This window comes from Podarcis gaigeae (assembly GCF_964106915.1).
Source record: "Podarcis gaigeae genome assembly, chromosome: 1".
Classification (NCBI taxonomy): domain Eukaryota; kingdom Metazoa; phylum Chordata; class Lepidosauria; order Squamata; family Lacertidae; genus Podarcis; species Podarcis gaigeae.
The window spans coordinates 111,570,589-111,576,351 of record NC_139678.1 but is presented as its reverse complement, the minus strand read 5'-3'; positions in this window follow the sequence as shown (position 1 = coordinate 111,576,351).

Sequence of the window (5,763 nt, the reverse complement as noted above, 5' to 3'; positions counted from 1 at the left end):
AGGCTCCACCTTTTTATATACAGTCTTTATATACAGGAAGAATCCCTGGAAAAGACCCTGATGTTGGGAAAGATTGAGGGCACAAGGAGAAGGGGACAACAGAGGATGAGATGGTTGGACAGTGTTCTCGAAGCTACCAGCATGAGTTTGACCAAACTGCAGGAGGCAGTGGAAGACAGGAGTGCCTGGCATGCTCTGGTCCATGGGGTCACGAAGAGTCGGACACGACTAAACGACTAAACAACAACAGGCTCTGCCTCCAGCTTTCCTATGGTTTGCATATTAACCCTTTCTCTCCCCCTGTACATTTTTCAAACGAACAGGCAAACGCCACAGTGGTATCTCGGGTTACAGACTCTTCAAGTTACAGATGCTTCAGATTACAGACTTCGCTAACCAAGAAATAGAACTTTGCTTTAGGATGAGAACAGAAATCGTGCAACAGTGGTTGAAGTCTCTCAGCCCCACTCACCTCACAGAGTGTTTGTTGTGGGGGAGGAAGGGAAAGGAGAATGTTAGCCGCTTTGAGACTCCTTCGGGTAGTGATAAAGCGGGATATCAAATCCAAACTCTTCTTCTCTTCAGGTTAAGAACGGACCTCCAGAACGAATTAAGTTCTTAACCCGAGGTACCACTGTACTTCAATGCTCTAAATTACCAGGACTAGTCTTGCTAGTCCACTGACCACACACCACTGACTTCAGGCACCCCCAGTGTCAGCATTAACACAACATAAAAATAGCATAATTAATTTTTAGAAAGTGGTTTAAGTATTGAGGCAAGATTCTCTTATTTAAAAGCATTTGACATCTAGGAAATAACAAAAAAGTTGAGTAGCAATCATAATGATATTAAAAGCATCTTCATTAAAAAGTCAAAGGATAGCACAGTTCATGATGAGATATATCCTTACACAGCATGCAAATCTATAATAGCATATGTATTAGTGATGCCTTGCCAATAAATCATTAGTTTAATATTCCATTGTAGATAATTTATGCCATTTTGATTTGAAAGTTGTTTAATTTAATTGATCATAAATGTACGCAGTAAAATTATTCATACCCAATAGGCACAAACTATTTGATTTTTCGTTTCAAATTAATTAGAAAAACTGGAGTACTGCTACATGCTCTTCCTTCTTCCACAACAGATTCTATTTTGAGCCTTGAGATTCAGAGCTCAGCGTCTGCTTGGCTTGAAGGGGGGAAGTTGCTTTCTGTTTTTCCTTCTAAAATGGGAGCTCTATAAAAGGATGCACTTATTTGAAATAACACACTGACCTTGCAGCCTTATACATGCTTACTCAGAGATGAGTTCAGTTGTGTCCACTTTTTCTGACTCCCTTAACAAGTGTAGGATTTTAGCCTGAATTCCTATCCATCAAAACAAACAAAAATTCAAATAGTCTTACATCGGGCCCAATTTATCCCCAGCGCAAGAAGGTGCCCTCTCATGCAGCTTCAGGCTTATGTGCTCCTCCATTACACACAGAGCAAGGGTGGGGGACATTTCTCAGATGGGGGGGCACATTCCTTTCTTGGCAGTCTTCTGAGGGCCACATTCCAGTAGTAGTGAGGGCCAAAGGCAAAAGTCAACAGACAACAAGTACACCAGGCTAGTTTCTTCAAACACTGAAACCCCTCTCTCAGACCCTCTAAGTACCCTATTTTCCAGGGCTAGTCCTGGATTTACAGAAGCCATCCCAGTTTCTGATTTGATCCTGGAATGTCCCGCTTTTCCTTAAGACACCCCTGTTTTCATCAGAGAAATGTTGGAAGGTATTAAGCTATGCAAACCCTAAGCCAAGGAGATAAGTAACTATATAGCACTTAGAAAACATCTTCAGGCAGCCCTGTATAGGGAAGTTTTTTTAAAAAATGTTTAATGTTTTATTGTGCTTTTATATGTTTTGGAAGCTACCCAGTCAGATGGGGGGGGGGGGGAGAATAATAATAATAAAATAGGACGTCCTTGTTTTCATCAAAGAAATGTTGGAGGTTACGCTGCTACCCAAGGTATGCACAAAAATCTTCCTGTGTGTGATAGATATTTTTGCATTATTATTATTTTTTAAAGTGACATTGCATGTTTGAGGGACAAAAGAAGATAGGGAATTTTACCAAGTATAATTTTAAAGATAAAATTATGGATTAAACACCATACCCTAGTCCAACACTTTAGCTACAACACCACAATGGCTCTAGAAGGTGACAATGCTTGTATATAGCTCTATGATCTATGATACAGAATTCCTGTTTTGCAATGCCTTCCGCTTGGATGAGAAATCTCCAACAGCTCTTTTCCACTTTAGCATTTGCTTAGTTTGATTTGTTTCTTGTCGTGCCAGCTACATTAGTATGTACTGTACACTCAGAAACAAACTCCAGCCAGAAAGAGAATCTATATGTAAACAGCTCTCTTCTGCCCTCCATGGCAGACAGCCTCTGGTAGAGCTTCTTATGCCAGACTTTTGCTGGCAGTGCACCCTGGCTGCTCACGCCAAGACTGAGCAAATTTAGCACTTTAAACTTTTAACAATTCTTTTTTTGATCTCGTACCTCAAATCACATCAAGGAGCATTTAAAGCTCTGATCCCAGTTGATCCCTCTGCCTTTCAACTTCTCTGAAGGTATTTCCCAAGACAGCTCCCAGAAATGGGAAGCCTAACATTTCTCATTTGCTACCCTTTCGGCTGGAGAATTTGATGCCTCTCTGATAGTTGTAGGAGTAGGATAAGCACAAAGAAAGAAGCTTGCCAGGGATATGTACCACCAGAAAAGTACAATCATGTGCAAGCAAGTTTGAGGTTTTTTTGAGGTGCATTCCAGGCCAAAGCCAGCTGATCCAAATCGAGTTGTGCATCAAAATATCACCCATTCCATTATCTGCATTCCTCCCAAACTATGCATTATACAGAAAAAAGATGGCTACCACAATGGGTAGGTAGATGGGCTCAGCCAGCTCTGTTTTCCTCTTGAAGAATTCTCCATGCAAAGTTAATAGGAGACACTAAATTGCCACATACCATTCCCCCAGGGGCTTTGCAACCCTATTTGCAAGATGTACCTCAGCCACTGCAGTACTTTCTAGCTGTTCCAAGCTGCAAGAACCTGTTAAAGAAAGAGGGAAAAGGTTAAAAAGCAGCCTTCGAACCACTCCATAAAATATAAGTAACGCAATTGTCACAGCCTGCATTTTCTGAATTTTATTTCCCTCCAACCTCGCTGCTTACAATCCCTATCACAGCAACAACAAGCATATGCCTGCCAATTTGGGAGAGTACTTCACACTTTTGATGAAGTGGGCCTCTAGTCTATGCATGTTTTACAGCACAATAAATTTGTTAGTCTTTAAGGTGCCACAAGTCTCTTGTTTTGGCAGCAAAAGGAAATACACTGTAACAGTATGCACGAATAAGATGAATTGTCTTTATTAGGTATAGTCACAGAGCTTATCTGTAAAGAAAAGAGAGATGATAAAAGGACATTGGACTAGAGTAATGATAAAGACAACTATATATAAAAATTACACATGGAATATTTGAAACATTTTGATCCAATGCTTATTCCATTCAAATGACATTTCTATATATATACAATGTATTTAAGGGTGTATGCCGAAATGACTGCTTACCTGCTACCTGGAGGGCAATGGTGGTTGCAGTCTGATGAGGCGTCAGGGTGATCTGGTTGCAGTCCTCATCCACTGGCCCCTCTGGCTGCTGAGACGGACTCATGGCTGAAGTCAATTGTGGGACCAGAGAGAGGAAAGTTATTGGACTATGCTAAGGACTTTAAAAAGACTAGACCACATTTTGAAATTGTGTGTGAATTTTAGTTGGTAGGCAACATTAACTTTGATTTTTTTGCAAGAGTTGGTTTCCTGGAATGACAATGTGTGTTTTAAATTACAGATTATATTGGAAAAAACAGGCCTGAAATACTTATCAGTATTTCAAATGAGAAAATGATATAGACTAGAAAGAAACGGAATTTTCCATCTCTGTTTATAATTGCTGTGATGGTACCTCTTGCATGCTGAAGCATGCAAGAAAACAGTTGTCTTTCAGAATCAAAATGGCAGGCAACAACTAGATAGCTTCCACTGACTGGGATATTACATCAAAAAATTATCTGTAAACGCAACTGCCTCTCTGCACAGTGCTTTAAAAATCAGTGTGCTTTTTATTTATTTTAAAAAGGCCAATAATAAATGGTTATCTTTCTTACCATGCAGAAATCTCCCTGCACCAGAAGCTAATTTAATAATGTATTCCACACCCTAGTTTAAAATATTTCTGGGATCAAATCACAAGTGAGGCAGAACACCCCTCTCTTTCTACCTTAGCAGCAACACAGGATGAGTTGCCTAGTGGCCTACGGATACCTTAACACTTTGGTCCTGACGGGGCTTGTGTGTGGGGTTTTTTAACCAGCCTTCCTTGACGTTCACCACATAGAAAGCTACAATGAATTAGCATTTTTATCAGAGTTGCCTTAGTCCCCACGGGAGCGTCTTTCAGACTTTGTGACAGGAACTAATAATTCACAGCTCTGAGACTTTCACGCTCCTGTGTGTTTCTGCCAAGGGATCCCCACTGGAGATAGTCTGATAGATAGAAGACTCTGTACAGTGAATGTTCTTGCTGAACCCCCTTAGCGCTCATGCCTTTTTTATTATAATTCAACATGGCTGCCAGCCCTCATTATTACTACAATACCAAGAGAAAAACTGTTTTTCATGAAATCAGGAGAGACCAGTAATTCATCTGAAAGCAGGTGCTCAAGCCACAATTGTAGACTAGTAATGTTTGTTAACGAGGCCCAGGAAGTGCTTATGCTTTGTAAAATATATAAAGACATATGGTCATCTGCCTACATTGCTTATGAAACCTCATTTGAAGACCTCATCACTGATAGATCATGTAAGGGAGAAATCTCAAAGGGCAGTTGCCCTTGGATGGCTGAAAATAGTTCAGGGTTATAGCACTCAGAACTGATATCAAGCATGAGGAGAAAATGAATGAGTTGTGACAGTCCCTGTTTTGCACAGTTTATCACATTTGATATGTTTGGCAGTAGTTCCTTAGTAACAAGCTAAAAATAAAAAAGAAGTAGCTAAAATGACTTGAAAGAGGTAATAGACAAAGATGGTGGGTCTAGTATTTGGGAAATAAACACTACCATCACAACCATCAGGGATAATGCATGCAAACCTATGTAATGCTGTTGGTGTTATTTATTTATTCTTACTGCTTAATGCCAAAGTAGGCTTCTAGGTAATGTGCAAGTATATAAAACAAAGACACAAATATTTGTGAAACAAAAATTGAAAACTGGCTCAGGCAAGGTCTGGTTTTCAAACTTTCTAACCCCAGGGCCCACTTTAGATGATGGAGAATCACAAAATGGGGGCAGACAGGCAGAATTTGGCACGATCAGCTGACAATTACCAACCCACCTTTGAAATTGCTAATTTTTTTGCCACAGCATTTTCCTTGCAGTAAGGAGTTCAACTTTCCATAGTTCAACTTTCCTCAACTAAATGCTGACATTTGCTTTGCAAGTATTCTGACATCCTCCCGTTTTAGGCAGAATTGGCTGATCCAGAGAAGGACCTTTTCTTCTATATATTTTTCCTTCTCACTCCACATGCCCCACAGTATTTTTACCCATCTCCTGTAATTTCTTCTCCCATTCTCCTTTCACATTCAACCTGTGCCTTATCCTCCCACCCCAAGTTCCAGTTTCTTCCATCCCT